The following is an 18218-nucleotide window of genomic DNA, read 5'->3' as shown; positions in this document are numbered from 1 at the left end:
ATGTCTCATGAAATACTATGATGTTTTAAATATTCAATTTTAGCTCATGGGTTCTCAAAATAGTGTTGCCATTTGCTGTGGTCATCCAAAAAGAATTATTTAGGACAAGCAAACAACTGGACTTGAGGTAAACAGAAATCATTGTACAAACAAAGTAAACAAAAGACATGTTATCGGTTTCTCGTGAATTAATTACTATGCATTCTCGGGTAAGCTTACAGTGCATTCCCAACGTGAGTATTCACTTTGTAGTTTACGTAGTATTTAGCGGAATATATTATTAGGGATGTACCAGAAGAGAGATAGAGAGAGAGCGAAAGGGGGGGGAGGGGCATCTGTAAAGAGAGGGCAAAATAAGCAAAGCGCATATAAGAATGTGTGAGGCCTGTTTTAGCTCCTTATCCTTAGAAATCTGAAATGTTTGGGTTTCCGGTTACTCACTTATCGACCTGGTGAAACACGAGTAATTCATACTAGTTTGGATCAAGGGGCACATTGCTCAATAGTATGTTTGGATACATGCGATGGAAAACTAAAGAAAAAAAAAACGGCGAGACAATTCTCTTGAGAACGAAACACGCACATAGACACAAACGCGCATACACACGCATATGAACGCCAAACACAACGCACATGTACAAACGAACACACACTAGCACCCCATCACATATATATATATATATATATATATATATATATATATATATATATATATATATATATATACATATACCCTTTTACAGAACGATGTTGTCTGTGTTTTATTCTCCTTTATTCGCCATACACAGAAACAATGTTTTACAGAGATGTTGCAACGGTTTATGTTCTTAATATCTGTCTCTATTTCTCGATATTCTATCAATGTAGTTTTCTTTACTCTTTATTTCTCTCTCTTTATTCTTATATATGAAAAATATGTTATTTTGTTTTCAAAATTACTGTGCATGCATAAATCAGAATGAAAATAAAACAGCTACATGAACAGCTTAAAAGTCCTGAAAATGTTCTTTTCGCATAAATAGGTTCCCTATTATTATCGATCAGTTCAAAGATCAAGAAATATCTGTTCATCGAATACAGGATTTTAGATACAAGCACACCACATTAATGTCAGCGAACAATAGAACATATAATCTGATGTGTAATACGACGTTGCACGTGAGATATTCTGTGGAATAGCAAACTAATGGCGGCCATTGTTCGCGGTTGCAAGTCATGCAACATGAATGCATCATTTGAATAAAAAAAATGCATACGACGCTTTTATTATTAGTCGCTCTGGATGACATGTGCTAAGGGCAGATAAAATGGTATATATGCAGATACGCTTTGTTCGGAATTATAAAAAAAAACCTGGAGAAAACACGACGAGATAATGCGGCTATAATCAATATAACATATAAAAATACGGATGCATGAGGAAAATAGGATGGGGAAAAACTATAACAAAACATATACCTTAGCCTATCAGAAAAAATGTAAGAACTCTTTGCAGAAACCTTATTGGAGAAACATTAAATAATAATCAAATGAATCCAATAGATCAGGTTTAAGAAAATGTAAATAAAATTAATATCCACACACACCCACACACACACACACGCACACACACACACACACACATATATATATTTGTGTGTATATATATATACATATATATATATAACTTCAGATTCTAATTAAATTTTCTGTATTCACATTAAATTCTACTGAATATTTTTTTCTGAAAAATATGTCTTATATATATATATATATATATGTTCAGCATTACTATATAATTGTTATCGAATATTATATCTTTAACAAAGCCAAATTTTCACAAAAAGACAAGCTCAATATTATTAAGGAGAGCAGACAATAACATTTAATTACTGCTGATGAATAAAAATGATATATTACTTTATCGTATCATCAAAATAATGGCAAAAATATTAAGAGGGTAATGAAGAAAATTAAATTAAGGGGATAAAAATAACTGAATTTCCATGCCCCAAAGAAACTGCTTTCTTAATATTCACCCCTTTATTTTACTTATTGTTCTGATTATGCAATAAACTTATATTCAATTTTTGTTCCTCATGTTTCGTTTAATATTATGCTATCAATATTAATATGAAATCACAAGAATTATATATGTCTTGGTCGTTTAGTAAAAATATCTCGTTGCTTCTCTTTTACTCTGCTTACTCTTTATGCATATAATCTAAGGATTTCCTCCATTCATATATATATATATATATAAATATATATAAATATATATATATACATATATATATATATATATATATATATATATATATATATATATGAGCAACCAGGTTATAAAATATGTTAAAAACACTTTAAAATCAGTTAAAAGATATTCAATTTGAAAAGGAAGCACTAGATAAATGGATAGTCCTTACCCGCGGAGTTTCGAAGAAATACTTTCCTTCCCATCAAAGGGTAGGAATTAGCAAAATGCGGGATCGGATTTTTTATGCAGAAGTATTAGATTAAACAACAAGTAAGTCACAGAGCTTACTTGAAAACAAAAAAAGTGAAGCAGAAGGAATATGGTGAAGAAAAAGGTGATTGCATATGAAGTCTGGTAGAAGGTAAACAATCCAGTGACGGTAAAATCCAAATGTAAAACTTCAAGAAAGTTAAAAGAATTTCCATGTACAAGTAAAATCCAAGGAAATCCCGTAATTGGAAGAAGACGGGCCATAATGATCCAAAAGCAGAAATCCATAGAATAATTCACAAAAATGTGTACAAGGAAAAAAGAAAAGATTCCAATAACATTAATAAAAGAAAAATAAGATATGCTTTTCACTCTGCTTCCGAAACATAAATCTCAATAAGAACGATCCGGGAAGAGAAAGAGGAGAGAGAAAAAAAGGAGAAAAATGATGATAAAGTTAAATATAAATATTAATTCTTTAATATTTATAATATACTTTAATTTTACCATCTTGAATCATTTTGGTAAATTGAATTGCAATTTTTATTTTATATATATATATATATATATATATATATATATATATATATATATATATATATACTTATGTGTGGGCGTGTGTGTGCTCCTTTATATGCACAGATATGTGCGTTTGTGTTTGTATGGTTATATGTAATTTGAATAAAAATAAAACCATTTAAAATAATTTGCATATGAAATGCCCGTTTGCAAGAAGGGTAGTTTATATATATATTTGATCTTGTCGATTCTTCAGTCTAACAATATATAGATTGGATTGTTAATAGTTTACTGACGCGATGAATTCTTAATTTTATGTTTACTTAGGCTCTATCAAATAACACTTACTCTGAATGCCCAACTTTTACAAAGCAACAGTTATTTTTCTCCCTTGCGTGTTTTATCGTAAAGTATGTATGAAAGGAATGTCTAAATTACAATACACAGGTAAAAACTAACCTTTGTGTTTAAAGGTTTCTTCTTCTTCATGCGAACTTTACTCATCTCATCATACATTATTGTGTAATGTACATTCGGCGATAAATCTGACTGATATAGTACGCTATATATTATGTTAAGACCTTACAATAGATATTCATAAGATATTGACTGATAAGTATTGGTAGACGATTGCAGACTCTAAATAGTAAATATTCCAAAACAAATACATTTTAGAAATGTTATAATTAGATATATGAGGAATAAATATTAAATTAATATTACATTTATTTTTCACAGTCTTTTAAACAAAAAAAAAACCAAGGAATATATCGAATTCCTGTCGGTTTTTATATTGAGTTTAAAATAAATCAGTTTGGAACAATTGGAAAATTATTTTTAATAAAGTTCATTAAAATTATTTAAAAATAAGATATTGTATATAAATCATATTTTAATAAAATTTGTGTATGAGTAAATATAAAGTGAATTCTATCAGGCTTATTAAGTGAATATTTGGGAATTGAAAATATTTCGAAATGTAATATATGTGGCTGATATTATGTAATATATGACTTATATTTGATAGGGGTTTACTAGCAAGACATTATCATTTTTCTTTTGTAGAATCGAATATCTAGCATTTCACTGTGTTTTAGTAACTAATTAATCATATTTAATAATGTGGATCACTAATAAAAGTAAATCACTATGATAGAAATATCATGATAATATGTTTTCCGACGGCGATTAGTTACAATTCTCTTAACTTAAAATAACATTAAACAATTATTGTATAAACAATAACCAAAAACGCAATAATTATCGATAATATTGAAATGTGATTGAATTTGCTTATTTAAGAATACGGCAACACGTATAAGATTGTATAATGAGTGAGATTCCATTCTAGACTAATGCTAGTTTGATACAAGTTTTCAATTTCCAGGCAGGAATGAAAGTAAATCTTGGGAGTAAAATTTTTGTGTCTCATTAAAACGAAAATCAATAATTTGGGATCAAAGCAGGTTTTACTTTTAAATTTCTCCTCCAAGACTTACTTCCTCTACAATAATAAAATAAATTTTAAAAAAATATGGACTGACTAACTACCCCGATAAGGCTATTTTTAGCGAAATATCGGACTTACAACATAAACAAAAGGGCATAGAAATGATCTTATCAATTTCCTCACACTTGAAGTTTTACAAATTTTCAAATTTATATTCAAAATAAGTGTCTTCAAAAAGTATGCAAATAGTTTCTTATATATATATATATATATATATATATATATATATATATATATATGTGTATATATATGTATATATATATGCATATATATATATATATTCTCTACCCTGCAACCTCTCTCCCACATAAGAGACGTTGCGAGCCTATCTTTGTTTTATCGTTATTTCCATGGCAGATGCTCGTCTGAACTCCAATCTCTGGTCCCCCTTGCCAGTCTTTCACGAAAAACACCCGTCTAGCTGAATCCACTGTGAAACATTTCCACCACTCTATATCTGTGCCTAAATCAAAACGCTGATTCCATGAACAAAGCTTCTTTCTTAGAACTGCACGCCTGTGGAACTCTGTTCCGTCTGCCGGCTTCCCACCGGACTACAACTTGGATATCTTCAAGTCCAACGTTAGCAAATTCCTAATGAACCGCCCCCTTAAGTAAACACTTCATTAAATCTCCACACTAATGTAATGTACTTGCAATAACGCTTATTCCTGAGTGGCTTCCGGGCCTTGATATGTGGTGATCACTGTGTAAAAATATATATATATATATATATATATATATATATATATATATAATGTTTAGAGAAGGATTTATCTATATTATTGGATTGAACACACTTGCCTTGAAACTATTTATATGTTGTTGATAAAAAAGAATACTCGCCTTAATTACTCGAAAACTTTCTATTCGGCGATTGGTAGACATGTGTAATATTGCATTTTTCTACGTATTGATGAAACCAAGTTTTGTAAGTTACATATTACTGAACATTATATACTTATATGGTAACACTGGGAGCTGAAACACGTTGTGCCCATTAAGCGAAAACCATTTGGAAAATCAGAAAATGATATTGTGTCTATCTCAGTTAATGTGGTATTCTTAAATAATAAAAAAATTGTTGTATCTCCAGTATAGCACTAGTTAGATATTGAAATGAAAATTTTATGTTATTTATTCATATGTAATCACTTGTCGAAGTAGATATAATTGCACATTACAAAGGATATAGATTACATACAACATATAACATTATCTTTAACTAGATATATTACACAGCGCTACACATAGTTTATTATATAACTTACATAAACTATATAACTAAATATATATATATATATACATATATATATATATAATACACCCAGATATATAGATATATATATATATATATATATATATATATATATATATATATATATATATATTAAGGAAGACCGAAGGATCGGTCTGAAATTATGTGCTTTTAGGAGAAACATTTTCGTTTTTGTTTTCAAAATCAGCTTTATATTCCTACACATCAACACATAATACATAAATACAGAAAAGATAAAAACATTTATATATTTTAGTATAGATACTTTATTCACATGCACACACACACATACACAGCTATATATATATATATATATATATATATATATATATATATATATATATATATATTATTGAAACAATACTGTGTTGTATCAAAGCTTTTCGATTATTTATGATTTATATTAATGGACAAATGAAGAAAAACAACTAAAATCATCTGTGTATTTAATATACTTTAATATTTTTAATGCACGGCATAATCGCGTTAGCACACCGTTTCTCGGCGGATCATCCAAGATAAGCAATGTTGAACCTGCGCAGTCTAGGCAGTCTTCCCGTATCTCGGAATTTGGTTCCAGGTGTTTTGTACATACACTTCGCTGGCCATTGTTATTTAACAATGTGGATCAGGAGAGGTGTGGTTGGAGATAGCTTACTTCCCGCCATAAAAATTTCATCCGCACGTACCCCTACGTGGTTATTAAGACTGAAGGAGCTTGTTTTTTTTTTCATTAGTAGGAAGGATGACCTATTTTCTGATATATTTTATATAAAATATGTCTTTTCTTCCTCAGCATAGTCGTAAAAATAACTCAACTGGTGTGGTGGTGGAATTTACATCAGAGAAACACAGCAAATTTTCTGTTACATTTTCGCTATTCGCATGCATTCAATAGATTTCTTTTAACTTACTCAAATGTCGACTGAATTTCTTTAAATTAATATAAAATTGATATGAGGTGTGCCCGTATCTAATTTCTGAAATAAAACATCGCTTTTTTTTGTCATATTATTATTCATTGTAATATAATTCAGAAGACCATGAACACCATTTTTTAAACAGCGTGTGGAACGCTTTTTTTTCAAATGCTTTCAATAATATTAAAAAGGCAATTAAAGACAAATATAATATCGTTAGAATGAACATGACGAACCACAGACAAAGAAACACGCATCTCAGATGCTGATAACACTAACAATATTTTAACTTTGTTACTTTTACATCGATCTTATTGATGTTCCTAATCAATGTGAGTAATAACGGATTCTAATCTGTTTTACGTTGTTCATATCAGTGTAAATATTAGCGCTTTCATTCGTGTTCCCTGCTCTTATCGCAATGGGAACTAATCTTGATAAACAGTTCTATATGCATTCCCGAATTGAAATACTATATTCTTACTCGCTGGCGAATCCTGTCACATATGTAAACACGGTTATTCAGCTTCCTAGAGTATGAGTATCTCTTATCCTTCTGGAAATAGATACAGCCGTTTTTTTCTCAGATTTAAACCGGACAATATCATACAAGTAGGTGACAATAAGAGTAGAACTATGGGAACTCCCAGCCTTTATACTGAAAGAAGAGTCAGCATCAGAAAGGGTAATCATAATAAGGACACGAAGAATCAGAAGTTGGGTGTGTGGTGTAGATTTTACAGATTACAATGCACTTACCATTTTACTACGAAAACCGGAGGAATCTAAATATCGCGTTATTACCACGATACGAACATTTGGCAATAAGAATCTCGTGTAAAACTCATTTTATTTATTGTATTTCTTTTAGTTTTCAATATATTCACTTTCCGCAAAATACGGAGTTATGTTTTCTTTAGTCCCATTAACAATCCCACTCACTGGCGACGAGCATTATTAAAGAAATAGACGGGCAAGCTTGCCGACAGAGTAAACTACACAAAAATTTTACACGTTGGATTATTTTTTAGACTGCAACAATTATTTTTTGCTTATTTTCCCTAATATTATGGTATCACATTATATTTTTAATCTGGCACCCTGTTAAATTTAAACAAACAAAGTACATATTACTTCTTTCACGCAAAACATATCATTGCTATATTTGGATAAATGGTCATGTAAATAAAAAATCAACTTAGAAATAAAAATACAATATATAAAAATATATATGAAGTGTAGAATATACAATCTTAAAATACTATAATTGAGACGTGGGTTTTTGTCATAAAAGTAAGAGGGAAACGACGTGCGTACTAAAATAATGTTAGCTCTGAAATGGAAATGTGTAATTGGCTTCTTTTTTTTTACACAGTGATCACCACTTATCAAGGCCCGGAAGCCACTCAGGGATAAGAGTTATTGCAAGTACATTACGTTAGTGAGGAGATTTGCTGAAATGTTTACTTAAGGGGGCGGTTCATTAGGAATTTCTTAACATTGGACTCGAAGACATCCAAGTTGTAGTCCGGAGGGAAGCAGGCAGACGGAACAGAGTTCCACAGGCGTGCAGTTCTAAGAAAGCAGCTTTGTTCATGGAATCCGCGTTTTGATTTAGGCACAGATATAGAGTGGTGGAAATTTTTCACAGTGGATTCAGCTAGACGGGTATTTTTCATGAAAGACTGGCGAGGGGGGACCAGAGATTGGAGTTCAGACGAGCACCTGCCATGGAAATAACGATAAAACAAGGACAGGCTCGCAACGTCTCTTCTGTGGGAGAGGGGTTGCAGGGTAGAGAAAAGGGCATCCCCCACTAAGCTACGAAGTCTATTTTGTACTCTGTCAAGGCAGGATAGGCTGTTTTTAGCAGCTCCTGCCCAGATATGGCAACAGTATTCCATCCTTGGACGTACTTGGCTTCTATATAGAGAATTGCATCCGTAGTGAGATATCTTCTGGAGCGGTAGAAGGATCCCACCATCTTTCCAGCGACGTTGGCAACAGACTTGATGTACGTGTTCTATTTCAGATCAGGAGTAAAGGTCAAACCCAGAAGCTTGTCAAAACACGGGGCCTCACCCACACGAGAGCCATCCATCACAATTGATGCCAGATGGGGATCAGAGCGTTGATGATGTAAGGATAGGAGTTTGGTTTTGAATGCATTAAAGGTAACCAGCCACATCTTCCCCCACTGAACCACGCGCTCGAGATCAGAGGAGAGAGAATCAGAGAGAACTTTGTCATTTACAGCCTTTGATGTGTTGCTGTAGATGGTCGTGTCATCAACATAGATGTCAACGAATGATTTAAGTATGTGTTTAGGGAGGTCATTGGTGTAGATCAGGAAGAGAGTTGGGCCCAGGATTGACCCCTGAGGGACTCCATCATTTATATTGCAGGCCTCCGATTTCTGTCCATCTACCACTACTCTTATGAGCCTATCGGAGAGAAATGATTTAATGATTGAGAAACCATTTCCAGTTATACCGTAGCTGGAAATCTTGTGAAGTAGACCCTTATGTCATACTTTGTCGAAGGTCTTTGATATGTCAAGAGCAATTGCCCTAGAAAGGACGCCTTTGTCAAGAGATTCACTAATCCTGTGGGATATAACCGTCAGCACATCTGCGGTAGATCTTGCAGAGCGGAAGCCATATTGTGTGTCACTAAGAAGGTTGTTCCTGCTGAGGTTGGTTAAGGAGAAACGAGTGTAAAAAAATATATCCTCGTTTCCACCAACTCCGATATATTAATCTTCTAGAGCTTATTCCATTTTAGTCATACATATACTTCCGCTCTTGCTTAAGAAACATTAATTCTATAACATTTTTAACCATTATATGTTATACTTCATCATTCCTCATTCTTTTATTTCTTATATTTAAGTGTATTCTACATTTTTGTCCTTGTGGACCCTATCCACGATGCAGAGTTTCATTATAAATGTATTATAGCCTCGGACCGTAAATGATCTATCTTACGAGGATTAAAAGATTTATATTTTCTGTTTTCGCTTTGCAAGTAAAATCCTATTATATAGATGCATATATTTATATATATATATATATATATATATATATATATATATATATATATATATATATATTTATATATAAATTATTACGTGTGGTTTTGTTATTGTTGTGGCTGTTGGTCGTAGTTGTGGTTCTGTTTATTTTCTGATAAATGTATGAGGAATCAACGAGCTCTTTAAAGGAGAATTTTTTGTGGGTGTTCGCTTCAACGGTATACCAATGTTATTAAAACTTTTAGAAGCATCCGAAGGAATTTAAAACCTTGAAATAAACGGATAAAAGTGCTTCTTGACCACAGTAAGATGCACACATTTTTAATTAACAAGGAAACATACGATTCAATTGTTTTCTTTTTTCTTTTTGGATGTTGACTATTTTTTAATTAATTTTACACAGTAACAGGGCTGTCCTCATAGGGTAAATGAATTTTATAGCTTGTGTTTCTAACAAGTAAACTACTAGTGTTGGTATGCCTTATAGCGTGTTGTTGCTGTTGTTGTTAGTGTTGTTATAAAACGCAGAGGAAGTCAGCGAATCTTGTTTAACGAGCTTCTTAGCTTTAAATTTATGAAAACAACTATTCAGAAGCATCCTTAACAATTAAAAAAATATTTAATAAACAGATATAACAAAATTTTAAAAGACGTCCAAAAGTAAAATTATTTTATTAAAATAAGGAGGAAATAAGATTGAATTTCTTTTGCTTTTTCTTTTAGAATTTGAATAATTTCTTATTAATTCCATACAGTAACAGGTTCCTCTTCAGAGAGATAAGAAGATCTGTTGACTTAATTTTCCTTAGATCGTGTTATGCGTTGAAAAACGTATAAGCATGGGGTAATAAAGCTTTTGAAGTCATCATGCGGAAATTAAAATCATAAAAGAAATAGATTATACTGTTTTTGGAACATGCTTAAGATCCAGAAATTTTTTATTAAATGAAGAAAATACGGGTCATTTTCTCTTCTGCCATTCCCGGAAGAGGGAATTGTGCGAAATTAAATAGACATTGTTCAACTTTCAAAAAGTAAAAAATAAAAATAGAGCGAAAATTAAGTGTGACTTGTTTTCTCCTTTTAATAAAATATTTGTACATATTTATAATGTTCAAATGCGTTTATCAAAAGTTTTGCAATTCTTATGTTGTTTTCATACCTTTAATATCAATGTTGTTTCTTTAAATAGAACTCGTATTAATAGTTCGCAAAAGAAGAATTCGTTGACACCTCGTGCGTTTGGCATCAACAATACTAACTACATGAGAAGGTATTTAAATATACCAACAAAGGGAGGTTATTCATAAGGAAAAATACGGCCGGAATAACTCTTTTTATGTTACTTATATACAATGATATATTGACAAAAGATAACATGATTCACAAGTTTCACACATATTAACTGACTTTTAATTCGTCTACATTCATAAGTAGGAGAAAGTAACTAACTTATTTATCATCGCCAATCATTATTTTTTTTAATTGGTAGAGGTTGTACAAAATACGAAAGGCCATCATTTAATTTGAAGGATATAAATCATGTAGATTCATATGTGAATTTTTCCTCTATTTCCTTTTTTCTGTTGTTCATTTACTTGTATTTAAAATTTATTATAATTGGCTTATTTTTTATCATTATTTTATCTTATTCGTTTTGTGTGCGCGTGTGTGTTTTGTGTACTCTATGCATCAAGTGATACTATTGTATGTTTTTGTTTAGTTAGCTTTTCAATAATACCGGGGTTGAATAATTCGTTTATAGGTAATTGTTCAACACGTTTCTATAACTTAGGGCCAGACTTCTTTTATATTTTTCGTTATAGGCAGCTCATTTTTTCTTTTGAAATCATACAAAAGTTGTCCATTAAAAGAACCACAGAGTTAATAACCTATTAAGAAAGAAGATGTAAATAGAAAAATAATACATCGTAGAATTTCTGGAAGAAAACGTACTTTGCAACATTTTTTGAATTAATCTTTCGACATAATAACGGTTATTTTGATTATCTCACGTTTATATACCGAGGCAATGTGTCGTCTCTTTACTATTCTGAAATTACCTATGTCTACCGGACAAAGTAATCGTCTGTCCTCTCATTATTCAAGTGATCATTGCAAAATTCAAATATAGTGTAGAAACTTATTTTCCATTTGGGGAAATTCACCACCAACTATTGTGTTTGATCCGGAGAATCAACTTTACGATTTGTATAAACTATTTCAAAAAATCTAATGGAGAAGGAAATATCAGACAAGAAATAAGGGCATACCTATATCCGTACACGTGCCATTAGGAAGACGAAAACATTTGTTTCTCTTCCGAAATTGCGAATGTGTGAAATAATGATGAGCCATTCAATTATAATTGAGGATTCCTGCTAGCGGTGATGTTTTTTATCACAAAATGCGTATCTTTTTTTTCGATATAAATTGAAGTATAAATCAAATGTTCCGTAATCTCTCTATATAAATTTTGAACAGCTGTTAATAATATCCGACAGCAAAGAGTAGTCATAATTGGCAAGTCCTCGGATATAATACTTAAAAATACTATCCGTAACCTCCTATAACCACATAAACATAATAAGAACAAATGCATCAAGATAATTACCAAAGGCTGCTGCGAGGAAAGTGAGTCACCTCCACTGTGCGAGTACGTTACTTACAGTTGTACAAATGCCTATGCGTGGAGTGCTATCTTAGATAGTTCATCTGTCACTAATGCCTCGACCCTAGATAGTTTTAAAAAGAGGGGCACACACCTAGCAGGTCCTGACCTGGCAGCTAAACACTAACATTTGCCCCATCGTCGAAATATGGCATATTTGTGTCTGATTTACAAGTAACTTAATGGAAAGTAATTTGAGAAACTAAAACTGCTAGTGTACCCTAGACGTAGATCAACCTCTACAAACCTGGGTATTGTATTCTGGAACCATGACACTAACCAACTAGTCATTATGAATACTGCATAGAGAATCAGTAAATTACTGTCATAATAAACTTGCAAAAACATTTCCGATCTAGTATCCCATGAATTCGACGATAACAACAGATTTTAATCACGAGACACGCACGACGTCAATTCTCGGTAAACTTCTGAAATTTAACGATGGAATTCGCCGATGTTACATGTGTTCAGTTGAGGAGCGGGGCAATGATTGTCTTTAAACGGTTGATTCCGTAAATACACAGCTATTGTTGTTCAATCGCAGGCGTGTCACCTTCCTTCTCGAGATTCTTATGAACTGCTCTGCTCTTGAGGAGAAATCGAGTCTAAAACTTCTTTGTTGTCCTTTTTTATCAACACTTTCTTAGAGTTCTTACATATAATCGATTGCGTTTTGTTTATTTTGCTAAATCAGTTCTATTCATCGTTCTGAAGACTTTCTCCCACCTGCGACTATTTCTATCTCTACTAATCTACTATCAAACAATGTATTGATTACTGTTCTCATATCAGAGTTGGGCAATCTGTATCTTATTTAAAGGTTATCAATAAATAGTACATACGTTTCTGAGTAGCGTTACGCTACTCCAATGCTCTTTCTCTCTCTCTCTCTCTCTATCTCTCTCTCACAGGGGCGCGATGTTCCTAATCCAAGTCTTTTCTACAAAAAATGAAACACGTACCTTGTGTTTATATCCCCTGCTTTTTTGACTCATACGTCTAGATGTATCAACAAATCGATGTCCTAATGTATCGTTGTAATACAGCTTTCTATTTTAGTAGCTTCTTTTCATAGACTAAAAATTTGGGGAACTCTCTCCCTTCCCAAAGTTTTCATACTGCCTTGATCTTCTAGGAAAATAATTAAATAAGTATATACTGGCTTTAAAAGAAAAATGAACAATTCTTCTCAAATAAAAACTAAGATGGCGGCTAAATGTCCGATTTACATTCGTTTACCATTGGTTAGGGCAATAAGTGAACAATTCGCTAAACAGATTAGCTCAACTGTTGAACATTGCTATTTTGCCCCCATTATATTTGTTGTGTTTTCGACAATATATATATATATATATATATATATATATATATATATATATATATATATATATATAATGTAATTCTTGGTCCGTTCGTTATCAATAAAACCATATTTCTACATTACCAATTTATTTGAAATTTTCAGACAGTCTATCTTTAAATTAACATAGCATATTATAAAAATAGTTTTGTAAGCATATTCTGCGGGACTGTTTTCTGGTAAAACTCAACGTCCGTTTCAATTCATTTCATACACTAGGATTTGAACGAGACGAATTACAAGATTTCATGTTCTGTTTACTCGATAATTAAAAAAAAAAATACTTTAAAAATTTAAATTCATTTGTTTATCTTCAAAATTTTTCATTTCAAAATGTTTTTTTGGCACGCCAGAAGGTGCGTTTTGAGTTGAAACATCAAAGTCGAAGTTGTAAAAATATTTTTTTTAACAAAATTGGCATTACACATTTTTTTTTTTTTTTTTTTTTTTTTTTTTAAACAGTCGATATAAGAAAATAGTAACTTTTTATTATTAAAACTATGAATTTTTAGGGGAAAGTACAGTTTATTTCGAAGAAAATTTACGGTTTGTGCTTAAAGAATTTTTTAATTTATTTATTTTTGTGCTAATGCACTTACTGATGCGCGCTATTTTTTAAAAATCGTATTTCCAAGTTTAATTAAAGTTTTATGATATGTTATTTTTATCCAATTGTACCGTATAGGTACAAAACACCCCCCTTTCCATTTAAGAATGGCTTTTTAAATAATAACGTTATTATTTCAACACGGATCAATAAGAGCATGAATACCTTTTTTTCAACCATTATTACCATAGAGAGGGGGTGCTTTGTAACTATTATGTGCTTTCTAGTAACAATTTATTATTTAAAAAAAAGATATCGTGAAATTATAAAAAAATATATAGATATTGTGAAAGTGTAATTTAACTTGAAAAAAAAAACGTGAACGGCCCGTTCAACGTTATACCCGGAGCCTATTTGGTAATTTGGTAATCCAATTCGTATACGTTAGTCGATTAATGTTTTCTTTTTGCTTTTATTTTACCGTAAATTATTAGGTTACATTTTTTTCTGTTTTTTAAGAAAACCTTTCTTAACAAAATTGAAAGTACACTTTTTTTCTTCTTTTTTTACATAAGTTGTTTTTATATGAGAAAATGTGAATGTTTTTTCTTTATTAAAAAAATTGTAAGGATAAATACAGAAAAGTTTCTACCAAGAAAACCGTTATGTTTTCAGCCATCATTACCATCGGGAGGGGATCTGTTTTCTCATTATTCTGTGCTTTCAACTAACAATTTATATATAAAAAGGTACATTTTCACGTTATGCCCAACTTAACAATTTGGAACATGGGTAGGTTGGGGGGGGTTATTCCGAAAACCGTTTTAACATAAGGAGAATGATGGTATTTATTCCAAAGCCGTTTTTAACATGGAGAAGTTAGAGGTGATTATTCCGAAAGCCGTTCTTTATATGGAGACGTTGGGAGGGTTTATTCATGGGCACCAGTTAATTATAGTGCATATTACAGGTCTTTATATCTCGAAACCTACTTGCCTCTGCAAATTTTAAATGAGCTTTTTTTCAGCATAGTCGAAACCCTAAAAAAAAAGTAGCCATTTTAAAGAATTTGTCAAAGTTGACCTAATGTAAAAAAAAAATACCCCCCCCCAAAAAAAAGAGATAATGAAATTCAAATTCAACTTGGAAAAGCTATTTTAAAATAGCGCGGTACCAAAAATAAAATTAGACAGAAAAATACCTATTTCGCGTTTGTACTAGCACAAAGAGTTGAAAAGTTGTCAACAAAAACAAATACATGAGAAGTAAATATTTTAAAGGCAAGATAAGTTACTTGTCTACTTATTGGATAAGATTTAGTGTTTTATTGGGCGTTTACTACTGTACATATAGATTCGAAAAAGTTGTCACAAAACAAATGTATATATATATATATATATATATATATATAGTTTTTGAAGTTTTTAACCTTTAAAAGTATACAAGAAAATATTTGTTTTGTCATTCTTTAGAAAACCATCTAGTAAGTAAGTCATTCATTTTTGTAGACAAATCTTCGCCCTTGCAGCACCTGTTATGTAAAATTTCAAATATTTAGACTAAAAATTGGCTGAGTCGTTAGCTAGAGATTGCGAAGGTAAATTTATTTGAATGTTTACCCCTTGAGAGCTTAACGTTTCATCCATACTGATTATAAAGCTTGCCCTATCTTTATGAAAATTTCAAATGTTTAGAGAAGGAAGTGGCTGAATAAATTTTTAGTTTGACCTCAATTTTTACTCCTTAACATTTATTTTTTGGGGCCCAAATAATGTTAAAAGTTGACCCATGTCCAAGTAACCTACATTTTAAATGTCAAGTGTTTAGACCGAACATTGGCAGAATAGTTTGGAGTATTTTTCAATGGAAAAATCGTTAAACGTTGACCCCTTGACAGCCAAAATAATATCTGAAAACCGATTTCAAAGATGTTTCCAAATCTCAGTACACCTTTTATAAAATCTAGAGTCAATAACCTGAACAGTTACAGAGGACTTTGGTAGGGTAATGTACACACATGCACACTCTATGACTCTTCAGGCTTATGTGCATAAGCCTGAAGAGTCCTAGAGTAGATGAAACGCGGAATATTCAGTGTAGCTTAATCGCCATATATATTTTATAACTTACAAACTAGCTCTACCTACGTAGTGAGCACTTTTGAAGTAAATACTTAAACTTTACGCATAAATTAATACTTTCTTATATTAATTTATGTGGGTAAATGAAGTAGTTATATATATATATATATATATATATATATATATATATATATATATATATATATATATATATATACAGGGTTACTCAAAAAACGGGCCCCAACTCTAACTAGGCTCTGTTTTTTGGTGTTTTGTCCGAACGAAATTTAACACAGAGTATTCTTGGTGTACTCACGGTCGTTGATTCTGTCATGTCCTGTAAAATAAGGGCAAACGCTTAGGAAATAATGGAGATATTACGTTTATATATATATATATATATATATATATATATATATATATATATATATATATATATATATATATATATATATACTGTTGTTAGCGCACATCCGTAAGAAAGGAATTGCATCTCTGGCATATAATCGTTCTCACTCACGGTTCATGAATTTGTCAGAAAATCTTATTAGTTTATTCGTTACGTATCACTAGATATTTCATCTCTAAGCCCTCATTTTTTCCACGATATACTGATTCTAAAGTTTTAATTTTTATCTTCGAATTGCGCTCTTTATAATTTAATTTGACCTCAAAGTTTAAATTCCTGATTTTAACATTCGTTGTACACACACGAGTGCAAATTATGCCACACTTCAATGCTATCCCATGGACGAGTAAAAACTGAGAAAATCGTGAAAAGAAAGGAGTGGCAAAACAATTTACATTGATGGCATGTGTTCAATGTTATTTTAAAAGATTCAGTCATCACGTGCTTCTGAAATTTCTGTTAATCGCATAAAACGAGCATAAAATCCATAAACATAATATTGTCTTAGACATAAAATGAAATATCGAATATTTTCTAATACTGTATTTGTAAAAGTTCTTACGGAAAATAACTATAGCAAAGAAAGAACATAAATCTCTTGACGAATAACAAAATGGGATTAACTGGGTTTTATTTCGTTATTTCACTGTTGATGATCAAGTTATATTTAAGTGGCGCGTGGCAAAAATCACCAGGCAATGTTTTAATATTTTCACATGTCAGTGCACACATTCTTAAAACGAAACTTCTGTTGAATAGAATCGATTTCAATCAATGAAACATGCTAACAAAAGTGCATCAAATAAGAGAAAGGAACTTAATACGCCAGAAGGCAGTCTATTTTAAGTTTTCAATGAATATTTGTCGATGAGCTTTGAAAGTAGCTGCCTTATTTGCTCATAGAAAAGCAAACAATCCGGCCTCAGTAGTTTTCAACTTTTTCAACGCAACCAGAAGAATCATTGAAGAAGAATAATTCTTGCTTCAATATGTTACACTGATCAGTCACTTTCTCTTTTACCTAAATTAGCAGACACCTGTGTAAACAGCTTCATCTAAAACCCTTATAAAGTTACCAAATACGTTAATATTAATTAAAAAAAAAACTTTAGAGAAATACATGAAATTAATTTGTAATGTCCTTCTCTTACACGTATTTTATATACAGTTTAACCGAGATTCGCATATGAGAAAAACGGATATAAGGTATTTCCCTGATATCAAATTTGAGCCTGTGTAATTTATAGTGTAACCCAGATAAAAGAACCCCGAGTATACGTGTAACCCTGATAGAAGAATGTTATACGGACATGCTTAGAAGTATCGTATATCCGGCTATCACTGTATATGGATTCATAAAATATTTAGTAGTTCGAGACCACATGAGGATTCTCCATAGTAAAGGAGCTAGTTTTCAAGGTGTAATTATATCGGAAACG

The sequence above is a fragment of the Euprymna scolopes genome, chromosome 31 (assembly GCF_053919585.1).
Source record: "Euprymna scolopes isolate OS-2025 chromosome 31, ASM5391958v1, whole genome shotgun sequence".
In the NCBI taxonomy this organism is placed as follows: domain Eukaryota; kingdom Metazoa; phylum Mollusca; class Cephalopoda; order Sepiida; family Sepiolidae; genus Euprymna; species Euprymna scolopes.
The sequence above is the reverse complement of the archived record's forward strand: the minus strand, read 5'-3'. Positions refer to the sequence as shown.